Source organism: Triturus cristatus, chromosome 10 (assembly GCF_964204655.1).
Source record: "Triturus cristatus chromosome 10, aTriCri1.1, whole genome shotgun sequence".
NCBI lineage: Eukaryota > Metazoa > Chordata > Amphibia > Caudata > Salamandridae > Triturus > Triturus cristatus.
Genome location: NC_140593.1, coordinates 1,069,112,688 through 1,069,127,394, shown reverse-complemented (window position 1 = coordinate 1,069,127,394; position 14,707 = coordinate 1,069,112,688).

Below are 14,707 nucleotides of genomic sequence, written 5' to 3'. Positions count from 1 at the left end.
GTATATTTCTTAATTGATATATCGTCAGCCGCTGAAGATTTCTTCATTGATATAGCATCAGGTGCTGTAATTTTTTCATTGATATATCGTCAGCTGCTGTAGATTTCTTCATTGATACATCGTCAGCCACTGTAGATTTCCTCATTGATATATCATCAGCCGCTGTATATTTCTTAATTGATATATCGTCAGCCGCTGAAGATTTCTTCATTGATATAGCATCAGGTGCTGTAATTTTTTCATTGATATATCGTCAGCTGCTGTATATTTCTTCATTGATATAGCATCAGCTGCTGTAGATTTCTTCATTGATATATCGTCAGCCACTGTAGATTTCCTCATTGATATATCGTCAGCCGCTGTAGATTTCTTCATTGATATAGCATCAGGTGCTGTAGATTTCTTCATTGATATATCGCAGCTGCTGTAGATTTCTTCATTGATATATTGTCAGCTGCTGTATATTTCTTCATTGATGTATCGTCAGGTGCTGTAGATTTCTTCATTGATACATCGTCAGCCGCTATAGATTTCTTCATTGATATATCGTCAGTGCTGTAGATTTCTTCATTGATATATCGTCAGCTGCTGTAGATTGCTTCACTGATATTTCATCAGCTGCTGTAGATTGCTTCACTGATATATCGTCAGCTGCTGTAGATTTCTTCATTGATATATCGTCAGCCACTGTAGATTTCTTCATTGATATATCGTCAGCCGCTGTATATTTCTTCATTGATATATCGTCAGCCGCTGTAGATTTCTTCATTGATATATCGTCAGCTGCTGTATATTTCTTCATTGATGTATCGTCAGGTGCTGTAGATTGCTTCATTGATATATCGTCAGCCGCTGTATATTTCTTCATTGATATATCGTCAGCCGCTGTAGATTTCTTCATTGATATATCGTCCACTGCTGTATATTTCTTCATTGATATATCGTCAGCCGCTGTATATTTCTTCATTGATATATCGTCAGCCGCTGTAGATTTCTTCATTGATATATCGTCAGCTGCTGTATATTTCTTCATTGATGTATCGTCAGGTGCTGTAGATTGCTTCATTGATATATCGTCAGCTGCTGTAGATTTCTTCATTGATATATCGTCAGCTGCTGTATATTTCTTCATTGATGTATCGTCAGGTGCTGTAGATTGCTTCATTGATATATCGTCAGCCGCTGTATATTTCTTCATGATATATCGTCAGTGCTGTAGATTGCCTCAACACTGTACACTGTTCCTAGTTGAAGTGGCACTGTTTCTGCTAAATAATTAACGGAGATGCAGGGTGACAGGGAGCACAGGGTACCATGAAGAGCAGTGATGCTATAACCGTGAGAGGTGTCAGGCCTCATTCACTGACAGCTGTGTCCCGGGTGGGAAATCTGACAAAACCCCAGACCTCGACCCAAGATTCACGATGATCACTTGTGCCTTCATCCCTCCTCTCGCCTCCCAATCACAGGTCGAGTTTCGCCCTCACACCGCCGGACAACAATAGAGTGAAACCCTACCTCTGGAAGTCAGGGGCAGTGGAGCTGATGGAATGTCGAGCAGCAGATGGCAGAGAGGGAGGACAGAGAGCCCGGGAGTCTGAGAATGGGCAGCCTGGGGGCACAGGGAACACAACACCCTGGGACCTGAGCGAGAGGACAAGCAGCCAGCGGTGAGCTGCTGCCCGCACCACTCGCCGAGTCCACACGGCACTTCCTACCCTTTGTCTCTGCAAAATCAAGGCCAAGAAGCAGGAACAGAGCTGCATGTGTGGTGAAACAGAGTGTGCTTTTGTGTCCTTTCATTTTCAGTTCTCCTGTAGAGCTTTCATTCTGTCTTTCATTGTTTCTGTGTATTTCACTCTTTCCATACATTTCCCTTTATTTGTTAAACGTTCTGTCCTTAATTCATTGGACAACCCTCACTTTTCCAATTCTTCAACATTTCCTTTTCCTTTTCCCCTCACTTCTTCCCTTCTCTTCCCTATATTTCTACCAAGGGTTCTGCTGATATTTATAAACCATGAGGCTGCAGACAGCTGAAAGCTGAGAAGGAAATATAGGACCATATTACACGTTTGTCGTTATGTTTTTTTTAATATTACTTGACGTCTTACATTATTGTAGTACTCTTCGGAAGGATAGCATGCATTGTTAGCCTGGGGCTGTCGGTGTTTTTGAGAAATGTGTGTTTTTGTTGGGGATAATGTGCTATTACTTAAAATGTGTTTTATGCAACGAGTATCACTCTATGTCACTTTTTAAATGCAAAGCGTAATGAAAGAAAATATAAAAATGCATTTCAAAAGGTGTTTTTCTTTTGTAGTACATTGACCCTATAAAAAAAGGTTTAAAAAGACTGAATATTAAGTGCAATGTCAGGGTTCTGCATTTACGGTGTTTATTTTCACACACTGGGGAGGATTCATTGATAGATGCTTGCATCAAGGAGGGGTCTGCAAAGGTGAGCTTGTCAGATGTGCTGATCAATGCTCTGAGAGCAGGTCTGTCATTGTGAAATCATGTTTTTTTACCAGCACTGAAAGCGGAAATGCTGTGTTAAACACACATTTAACTTTTTTGTTTACTTAGGGAAGCTTAATATCCTGTAACTTCAGCAGTGCACATTTCTGGAAATACTTCATAGTTAAGAAGTCTCTTCTGTGAAAGAAAGCCTGACCATCGAACATTTAATACACAGACTTAACTAATATATATATATATATATATATATATATATTCAATTATGGGAATACTCCATTCTTTCTCGAAATAGACATCCAGCACTCCAAGTCAAAGTTTTTGGCACTCGGTCTTTTTATTCCTTACACACGAGGTATATATATATATATACACAGCATCCCACTCTCAAGAGAACAGGTGGGGGCCACTCAGGGGAAACGTCGAAAAATCTTTAATAATACAGCTGTGCATAATGCATTTCAGCCTTACGGCCTTCGTCAGATGCTGCTGAATAAAAGGAAATACTTTCACCCCCACCTATATTTATATATATATATATATATATATATATATATATATATATATATATATATATATATATATATATATATATATATATATATATATATATATATATATATATGTATATATATATTTATTTATCAATTATTTATTTATTTATTTATTTGCTCTGGAATTGTGGACCGTGAATTCTTTACAGATGGCCTATTTCACATCCCGAGCCAACAAGGCAGTTAAGAATATGCTTAAAATCAATTTTCAGTTTTTTTGTCATTCAGCTGGAGCCCATCCAGTGTTTCTTGCAAAGGGCCATGTTTGCTTCAGGCAGGAGTTTTTCCCCATTGATATTCCAGTTGGCCAGTCTCTGTTTTAGATCATCTAATTCTTTCTTGAGCCATTTGTTGGCTGACTTAATCTGCGGCTCTGGTTTTCCTTATCTGAGTAGGCCTAGCTTGGCAAGTAAATTGTAGATACTGCCAAACCTCTCAGTGCTGTTTTTGAATTGTCTAGCTAGTGTAGACTGCATGCTATTCCTGATGCAAAATGTGGCTGGTAGATCATGTTTGCTAGAAGGAGAGCCATTAGACAGTGGTTTAGGAATGTCTCTGGAAGGAAAGTTGGCTTGGTGGTCTACTACTGGTGGTGAGAAAACGCTAAGCTGTGTGGAAGCTCTGACTGGTTGGCTGATGAACAAGACCACCATGTTGCTACCTTGGGGTTCAGTTTGGTGGCTTACAGGTTAAGTATCTCCAGATCAAGGCCACAGCTGTGTTTTTAGATGCCTTTAAAGTATTTTATTCATTGGAGTGGAGTAACCTTTTTCTATTGCTGGAGCTCCTTGGCTTCACCAGGAATTTTATTGCATGGATTAAACTACAACAACATTAACCAGCTGCAAACATTTAACAAAATGGAATAACATCTCACCCTTTTCAAATCTCTTGGGGGTCCAGACAGGGCTGGCCATTACCCCAATCCTCTTTGCAATCGCGATGGAGCGCATCACTGCCATACTTTGCCAACACCACTCTGCAAGCAGACTAAGCTTTACCACCAGAGGTGTATTATTCCTACAATATGCTGCTGATATCACCGTGAATGTTCAGGATGCTAAGGGGGAGATTTACTAAGCTTTTGCACTGTGTTTGCGTCACAAAAGTGACACAAAACAATGCAAAATCTTTTTTTTGTTATATACTTTCCAGCACAAAACTTGTTTAGCGGTAGAAATAACGTGAAAGTAATGCGTTGCGTGACTTTTTTCGTAAATATCCCCCTAGACTATTAACTCACCTATGATTAGAGTTTATCTGATTTGGCTATCTCACTATTTTAAGTGGTCCAAATTGGTGGTATTCCATTTGACTCCTGTTAGTACTTAACCCCCCCTCAAATACCCATTAAATTGGAGCACATCTTGGTGAAATATTAGGGAAACTGGGTCAGCAGAGATAATGACAGGGCCAGACTGGCTGTAGCGGGCAGCGGGCATTTCCCCGGTGGGCAGGAGGGGTGGGGACCAGTTTTGTGCCCATGGGGGGCGGTTTTGTCACTGGCGGCCGGTTTTGCAGCAATATCGCCCCCCTGTAACAAAAGCAGGAGCGGCGCTTCTTGCTAGCATCTCCTCCTGGGTAGATTGTAGCAGAGTGGGGTAGATTGTGGAAGATTGGGGTGGGGTAGATTTTGGGTAGATTGGAGCAGAGTGGGGTAGATTGTGGAAGATTGGGGTGGGGTAGATTGTGGTAAATTTAAGGGGATTGGAGAGGAGTGGGCTAGATTGGTGTGGAGTGGTGTAGAGTGGAGTGCAGTTGGGTAAAGTGGGGTAGAGTGGAGTGGTGTGGATTGTGGTAGATTGGAGTAGAGTGGGGTAGATTGTGGAAGATTGGAGTTGGGTAGATTGTGGTAGATTGGTGTGGTGTGGATTGCAGTAGATTGGAGTAGAGTGAGATAGGTTGGAGTGGGGTATAGTGGAGTGGGGTAAATTGGAGTGTTTTGGGGTAGTTTGCAGTAGAGTGGAGTGGGGTAGATTGGAGTAGGGTGGATTGGAATTGTATGGGATATATTGAAATGAGGTAGATTGGGGTGGAGTGGGGTAAATTGGAGTGGGGTGGATTGGGGTGGTTTGAGGTGGATACGTTTGGGTCAGACTGAGGTAGATCAGAGTGGGAAAGATTGGGACATATTGGAGTGGAATTGACTGCAGTGGGGAAGATTGTGGTAGATTGAAGTGGATTGGAAAGGAGTGGGTAGATTGGAGTGGAGTAGATTGGAGTGGAGTAGATTGGAGTGTTTGAGGTAGACTGGGGTAGAGTGGAGTGGAGTGGGGAAGATTGGAGTGGAGTGTCGTGGCGAGGGGTAGATTGGGTGGATTGGAACAGGGTAGATTCAGGTAGATTGGAGCAGAGAGGGGTACATTGTGGAAGATTGGGGTGGGGAAAATGGTGGTAGATTGATGTGGAGCGGAATATATCGGAGTGATGTATAGTACAGTGGGGTAGATTGGGGTAGAGTGGAGTGTAGCTGCGTAGATTGAGGTAGAGTGGAGTAGGGTAGCTTGGAGTGGAGTGGGGGAGATTGGAGTGGGGTAGATTAGTGTGGAGTGGGGCAGTTTGGAATGGGTGGTTTGACGGAGATTGGATTAGATTGAAGTGGAGTGGGGTAGACTGAGGTGGATTGGGGTAGGTTGGTGTAGAGTGCACTGGAGTAGATTGGGTGGATTGGAGTAGTGGGGTAGATTCAGGTAGATTGGAGCACAGTCGGGTAGATTGTGGTAGATTGGAGTGGGGTAAATGTGGTAGATTGGAGTGGAGTGGGATGGATTGGAATGGAGATTGGAGTAGAGTGGGGGGATTGGGTGGGGTGGATTGTGGTAGATTGGAGTGACTGGAGTGGAGTGGGGTAGATTGGAGTGATGTGGGGTAGAGTGGAGTAGGGTAGATTGAAGTGGAGTGGATTAGATTGGGGTAGATTGCATGGAGGGGTGTAGCTTGGAGTGGGGTAGGGTAGATTGGAATGAAGTGGATAGATTGGAGTAGAGTAGATTGGAGTGGAATGGGGTAGATTGCATAGATGGGAGTGGGGTAGAACTGGGGGAGTGGGGTAGATTGGAATATAGTAGATTGGGGTAGATTGTACGGAATTGGAGTGGGATAGATTGGGGTAGAGTGGAGTGCAGTGGTTTGGGATAGATGGGAGTGGAGTGGAAGGGTAAATTGGGGTAGATTGGAATGAAGTGAGGTAGATTGGAGTGAAGTGTGGTAGATTGGGGACGATTCAAGTGGAGTGGGGTAAAGTGGTGTGGAGTGGAGTAGCGTAAAGTGGCGTAGAGTAGTGTGGAGAGGAATGGAGTGGCTTTGAGTGGAGTGGAGTGAAGTGGTGTGGCATGGCATGTCATAGAGTGTCATCCAGTGGAGGGGCGTGGAGTGGAGTGGCATGTCATTGAGTGGAGTGGAGAGGAGTGGCATAAAATGGAGTGGCGTGGCATAGAGTGAAAGGGCATAGAGTTGAGTACAGTGTTGTAGAGTAGAGTGATGTAAAGTGGAGTGGCGTAATGTGGAGTATGCATGGTGTGTTAGAGCATTGCCATTAATGACAACACATTTTAAATTGAAATGACCATTACGTTTGCACAGACATACAATTTTACTGTGAACAAATGATAATATGTGGAAAAGTCATCACCTAGTGTATTGATGTGCTTTGATTGTATTCAAATATGTGTTTCCACCACATTTCAACATTACGAAATAAATGTGCTTCATTTGTACATTTCTAATTTTGATATATTCTGAAATATCAGCACAGTTCATTTTTGTTGTGTGCAAAAAAAAAAATAACATCCTACATCCTCTCCTCTCTCATGGGTACCCAGCAGGATTGTCACATAAATTCTGAAGTCAGAGAAAGCAAAGTAAACATCAAGCTCCCTATCAAGACAGAGCCTGACATTTGACTCTGCCTTTGAAAGCACAACAAATGTTTCAGAACAAGATTTAAAGGCCTGTTTACAGAAAGTGAATACTCAGAAGGATGCAGTAAACAAGGAATGCTGCGCGGGAGGGATGAACTCAAGCTGCACAGCCTAAAGCAATATGTATCTCATTTATGAATATATTGATACATTCACACAGCATAATATATTACTTATACAAGGTGCTCCTAAAGAGTGACGGCACCGTGAGAGGGATATATAGTGATTGAAAAGTGCATTTTTGATATGTACAACATATATACACGTGGCTGATAGGGCCAATAGATTGTTTTGAAGTCCATACCCATGAAACAAGTGTTTACATTAATCATCAAGATTCTTAAAAACACAGTCCACATATGTTATTTGTCAACGTTTATTATACTGTGTAAATAACCTTATGATGCCTCTGATCACAGTGTGCAGACAATTTAAACACAGCTGCAAAATCTCAGTGATCTGTACCCAGATTATATGTTTCTGCCTGTTGTGGCTATCCAGGAAGTTACAGGCTGCACCTCCCTTGATACATTCTTGTATTTCAGACTCTGGCAACCTGTAGGGAGATTAATTATACATTTTCTATTGCCTCACTATATCATATCGCATTGTCGATGGTTCTGTACTCCCCCTCTCCAAGGAGACATACATGCAGTAACACAAAATATTGCTCCAATTTGCATCCCCAAAGTTAAATCCAAGTGGCTCTCTGATTTAGATCCATCCCCACAGAGAAGCAGTGAAGTTTCTGTTGAGCCCTGATGGGAACTCTCTCGCTCAATTATAAGTTATGTTTGAAACATGTAAAGTCCCGACATATAGGTGCCAATTCCGATCCGGTAAAAACCGGGTACGAACCGTCGGACGGAGCCTTTTCTCCGTCCGACTCGTACCCGGTGCGAAATCCATCCGAAAATGCAAGTACGATTCATACGGAAACACCATTTCCGTACGAATCGAACAAAACACCGACCGAACAGAAACTAAACACAATTCCGATCCTGAAAGGCGCCGACGTGACGTCGGTACGCATCCAGCCTACGTTTCACGAACCAGGAAGTACGATTCGAACCGACGTCATCCCGCACGGTAAATATTTACCGGCTGCCAAAAACTGCCGGGAAATCAGGACGACACACGCAAGGAGCAGCTGGACGCGACGAACAGACATGGACCCGAACCTACGTGCCATCCCTGCCCTCCTAGCAGTCCACCTGGCGTACAGGAACCGACGCAGACGCCGCAGAAGGTCAGCACAACAACCAGGGGCAAAGGGGGGGGCAGGGGCAGGACACACAACACCAACACATGGTACCAAATCACACATGGCCTGGACATACCTGACCATCAGGGCCTGGACACTGCCAGGGTGTGGGGGCGAGGCCAGCAACGCAAGCGTCCGCCACAACGGAAGTGGATGGTCACGCGAACCGGTACGTACCCTACCCAGGCCGCAAGAGCGTGGGTACGGAACGTACCACGCGTCCCCCTACGTCACTCCAACAATGGCGGTACGGCCCGTACCCACGTCAGAAAGGCCTTGGTACAGCTCGTACCAGCATTGCTGGGGTCATGTAGGGGTACGCGTGGTACGACCCGTAGCCACGCCCCCAAGGCCTGTGTACGGTGCGGACCCCACGGCACCGCAACAATGGGGGGACGCACCGTACCCACCCACCAAAGGCATGGGTACGGCCCGTACCCAGGCACGCAGAGCGTGGGCAGGGGTATGTATGGACCGTACCCCCACCCGTGTATGTACGCCCCGAACCCCCACCCGTGTATGTACGCACCGAACCCCCACCCGTGTATGTACGCACCAAACCCCCAGCCGTGTATGTACGCACCGAACCCCCACCCCACCCTGGTATGTACGCCCCGAACCCCCACCCGTGTATGTACGCCCCGAACCCCCAGCCGTGTATGTACGCACCGAACCCCCACCCCACCCTGGTATGTACGCCCCGAACCCCCACCCGTGTATGTACGCCCCGAACCCCCACCCGTGTATGTACGCACCCAAGCGCCACCCGTGTATGTACGCACCGAAACCTCACCCGTGTATGTACGCACCCAAGCGCCACCCGTGTATGTACGCACCGAAACCTCACCCGTGTATGTACGCACCGAACCCCCACCCGTGTATGTACGCACCAAACCCCCACCCGTGTATGTACGCACCGAACCCCCACCCGTGTATGTACGCACCAAACCCCCACCCGTATATGTACGCACCGAACCCCCACCCGTGTATGTACGCACCGAAACCTCACCCGTGTATGTACGCACCGAACCCCCACCCGTGTATGTACGCCCCGAACCCCCACCCGTGTATGTACGCACCGAACCCCCACCCATGTATGTACGCACCAAACCCCCAGCCGTGTATGTACGCACCGAACCCCCAGCCGTGTATGTACGCCCCGAACCCCCACCCGTGTATGTACGCACCGAAACCTCACCCGTGTATGTACGCACCGAACCCCCACCCGTGTATGTACGCACCCAAGCGCCACCCGTGTATGTACGCACCGAAACCTCACCCGTGTATGTACGCCCCGAACCCCCACCCGTGTATGTACGCACCGAAACCTCACCCGTGTATGTACGCACCGAACCCCCACCCGTGTATGTACGCACCCAAGCGCCACCCGTGTATGTACGCACCGAAACCTCACCCGTGTATGTACGCACCCAAGCGCCACCCGGCCACCCGTGTATGTACGCACCGAAACCTCACCCGTGTATGTACGCACCGAACCCCCACCCGTGTATGTACGCCCCAAACCCCCACCCGTGTATGTACGCACCAAACCTGCAATAAGAATGGGGTGTGCCAAACACCCCCAGCAGTGCCCAGACACAGGAGGGGTGGGTGCAGGGTCCTCCCAGCAGTGCCCAGACACAGGAGGGGTGGGTGCAGAGTCCTCCCAGCAGTGCCCAGACACAGGAGGGGTGGGTGCAGAGTCCTCCCAGCAGTGCCCAGACACAGGAGGGGTGGGTGCCTATCACTCCCAGCAGTGCCCTGAGACAGGAGGGGTGTGTGCCTATCACTCCCAGCAGTGCCCAGACACAGGAGGGGTGGGTGCAGAGTCCTCCCAGCAGTGCCCAGACACAGGAGGGGTGGGTGCCTATCACTCCCAGCAGTGCCCTGAGACAGGAGGGGTGTGTGCCTATCACTCCCAGCAGTGCCCAGACACAGGAGGGGTGTGTACCTATCACTCCCAGCAGTGCCCAGACATAGGACAATATACCCCATCAACAAGTTCAGTGACCTACAAGGGTGATACCCCAGATGCAGGCGGAGCCATCGCTGAGCCAGCATGGCTATATTGAACGGCAACCCTCACACATCCAGGAAATGTAGACACAGCACAGCACAGCATTTGGGAGACACCCTGCAGGGAAAATGGCCTGCTCCACAGAGGATGGAACACACCTTGGGACAATGTCACCATACAGTGAGAGCAAACATGACCAAATACCATTGGCAGAGACCTTTGTGATGGCACGCAGATGGCAGGGTACACCCCATGAGCAGCACACTCCAACATTTCACAGACCCCTAACACATTATCACCACCCCAACGCAGGGAGCACCAGCACCAACAGCAAGTCCAGGAAAGCATCAGTGTGCAAAACCAAAAGAAAAGGCTTTATTCAGCAGGAAAATATATCTGAGAAAATGTCCACTATGTACAAGGGCCATGGGCCAGCCCAGCAGCAAAGTCCGGGGGGGGGGTACACATCGGGACGTGTGTCCCCTAGCTTGCCTGCACAGTTCACAAGCCCATTTCATCCACAGAAGAGGGGGCATCAGGGGGGAGGGTGGAAACAGGCACCGCAGGGACAGGAGGGGAAAGGGTAGGTGTTGTGGGTGCAGGGAGGGATGATTCTGCCACAGGGGGGGTGCCAGCGCCAAAGGTGGAGGACAGAATGGCGCTGCACACGTCGGCAAGTTCCCCCAGCGACTCCCCCGCACCCAATCCAACCACAGGCCCCAAGGAGGGGGGGGGGCAAAGGGATGGGTCGCAGTGCCACTGGGGGAGGGTGTGGACAGGGTGGGGGACTCAACTCCCCTGGCCGGGTCCCGCCTCCACCGCTTGCGGGGTGGTGTCATCCTGGGGGGCACACTCGCAGTGGATGATGCTGTCACTGACTGTTGGCCAGGAGAGCTAAGGGGAGTGGATTTGGAGGGAGTGGGTTGTGTGGAATGCGGACTCCCACTGTGGCTGCGTGTTCTACGTTTCCCCCCCGACCCAGTGGGTGTGCCTTCCTCACCCTGTGTGTGCGTGACAGGAGGTGTGCGCTTCGACTTCCCTGGTGGTGTGGTGCCTGTGTCTGTTGGGGTGCGTGCACGCTGACGTCTGGATGTGCGTGGGACAGGCACGGGAGTGGGAATTGTGGATGGGGCAGGGGTAGGGGGTGTTACGCAGCGCTGCAGGAGATCCAGTGCTGCAGTCAGTGTGGAGTCTATGGACCTCAGCAACTGCCGTTGGTCAGACTGCGCAGCCGACATGCCCTCCATGTATGCCTCCATCTGGGTCAGCACCTGGGTGTGGGCATGGAGGACATTTAGCATCGCAGTCTGACCAACCTGCAACTGCCTCAGGATGTCCACAGACTCCGCACTCACCGCAGCAGTGGTGACAGGGGCAGGGGGTGCGGTGCCTGGCAGGAAGGAGACATGTGGGGACCGAGCACGGAGGGAAGGGCCACGAGCATGTGGGAGGCCGGTGATGGAACCTGAGGTGGCGGGGGGATGTGGAGGGCTGCCATCAGCTGGGGGGGCAGACTCCGCCACCTCTGGGAGCTCAGCCTCGGACCCGTCTGCGTCATAGTCTGTGTTGGCAGTCAACAGGTCCTCTGCCTCACTCCCTTCGGCCTCCGTGCCACTCCATGTGCCAGACAGGACAGCACTGCTGGCACTGGTGCTCAATCCCTCCTCCCGGTCCGTGCTAGTGTCTCCTTCCGTGTCCCCCGGCGATGCCGTGGGCAAGGTGAAGAGACAGGAGAAAATCAGACACCTGTACACATATGTCACATGAGTCAAATATACATAGGTCACATTGCATAGCCTGAAAAGCAACAGGAGTAACACCTACAAAACAATGTACACATGTAGGCCATGGAACACACAGTTTTTCGACCCACCATGCCACTGAGACACAATGGAGATCATAACACAACAGCAAATCACTGCACCTGAAATTTTAGAGAGGAGCCAGCCTCTGGGGACAAATGTGCACAGCACCTGCACCACACTGCGTCTTCAAAAAGGGATGAGCATGAATCATATCCATTTACTCTTGCCGCATGCTGCAAAGGCAATACATGAAACCAGGCCACACATGACAGGGTCACTGCACCTTGAGCGTATGTCCAGTCAAACATCACACACAGGCTAAACCCAGCAAGGAGGATGAAGCTTCTGACATGTAGGCCTTGTACGCACAAACCACCCACACCTGAGACAATCTCATTGAGACGGAGAAAGTATGTACACCTCTTACTCTGGGATGGAAACACATAGCCTCCACTAATTCATGACTGTACACACACAGCCCCTGGTGGCCATGTCCACACATCATTGACAGGCAAACATCATCAGATTGTCTCAACAACACACACAGGTAATGCCCACTGTGAGTATGCACAAGCAAAATGGGTCCCCCTGTACAGTGGACACATGTAGCAACCTGTAGGTCCTAACAGTTGAGCCCAGGGTACAATGCCACCCTACCCAACCCATGGTGAAGACACAGTGAATGGCCATATTGTTGGATGACGCACATGATACCTAGGAAGAGGTGCCCCAGGGCACAGTAGTGCCCACACTCCTCCATGGTCCAGGATGGACATGACTGCAAATTAAGCAACCGTCCCTGCACTTAGCAGGCCTCCCACTCAGGCACATCATGTTAGAGGGCACACAATTGGACATGCATGCTGGAAGGCTGTACATTTTGGAGACACACGCCTATGTCGTGATTCACAATCAGTGCCAAGTGACATGGACACCACAATGACTGAAATTGGCCATGGCACACGCAAGGTCCCCATACCTGTGGCACATCACCCCCACACATGATGCTGATAGCATAGGGCACCTGCATGAACTGCCTGCCTAAATAACCTTGTGCAAGAGTGGCTACAGACAGACCAGGGAACACATTGCAAGGAGGGGAAGGGAGGGAGTGAGAACAGCACTGTGCTACTTTGTGGAGAAGTTGACGCACTGCACAATCAAACCCTGGCAGTGTATCCATGCAACTGCACACTTACATTGGCTGGGGACACACAACTGACACACATGTACCTACCCCCTTCCTGCTGCTGCCTCTCCTGTAGGCGCCTGTCCATATCGGGGAAGACCACCGCCAGCACACGCTTCTGAATGTGGGTCAGACGACGGCGCCCACGGTTCTTACGGCTCTCAGGTGAGTCCCCCAGCAGGAGCCGTGCAATCCTCCTCGTCCAGCACCGGATGTCCTGCCAGCGTTTCCTCACCTGAGACAGGCTCCGCCTCCGACCCTCTGTACCCCTCACGGCACTGACGGCTTCCCTCCAGATCTCCCCCTTGGCAATGGCGCCTACCTGTGAGGATGCAAAAGAGAGAATACATTAATCCACATGAGCAAAGACACAGAGACACACATATAGAACAATCCTCATTATGAACAGGCCATGGTATGCATGCAACTAATTGCACCTTTGTCATAGGGACATTATCCACTGTGGAAGGCCAAATGCACTACGTGCCAGTGAAAGCACACGGGTGGCATGAGGGGTACCACACACTCACTGACCAGGGATCACACTGTGCCTCACAGGCTACACCAGGATTATGTACAGCACCTCACAGCAGTCACCTGCCCCAGCACACTGATGCTACCTCAGCAGAGTACACAGACACACACAGGTACAGGACAATCACATGGCATTGCCAACTGCGGGTACACACCTCACTCTGCCCATGTGCCAGTAGACGGGGGTGTCACAGGTGTGGGGCTGGCTCAGCACGGCATGCACACAGCACTGCTCCCTGCTCACATCGGATGGCCAGGCCATATCCATCCCTCATGCTGCTTGTGTGCAACACTCCCCATATGCACTCACCCACATGACAGGGGACTAACACACACACCAATGTGCAGGGGACGAACACGGCCTTTGGACACTCACAGCACAGGTACACTGAACAAACACACATCCATGGGTACTGACACCTGTCACACTGGGGGGAACACAGGATCACATCAGGACTGTGGAAACAACATCCCCAGGAGGAGTATGCAGGCAGAATGTGGCATGCACCTTGCATTCATTGTCACAGTAGGCACTATGCAAGTGAGGAGTGCACACAGGAAACACAGCATGCTCTGCATGGGTGACATGAGGCCTTCCACACCCTGGGACCCACTCCAAACAACAGTGCATGTCTGTCACACATGGACACAATGCCAGAAGTCACTGTCACACAAAAGGGGCACAGTCTAAGCTAGTGGAGTCTGCACTCACCTGAACCCCTGGTCGACCATACAGGCTCTGGAACTGTGGGAGGATCACATCTATCAGGGCAAGGTTCTCCTCCTGGGTGAATGGCTGTGACCTCTCCACAGTCCTGGACATGGTGCCAGAGGAATCACTATCAGCAGCAGTGGTCATGGATGAATGGATGTGCAGGCAAGTGCTCTCTCATGGGACCTGGCTGCCTTATATATGCCTGGCTGGCCTGTTCATGTATAGGAGTAC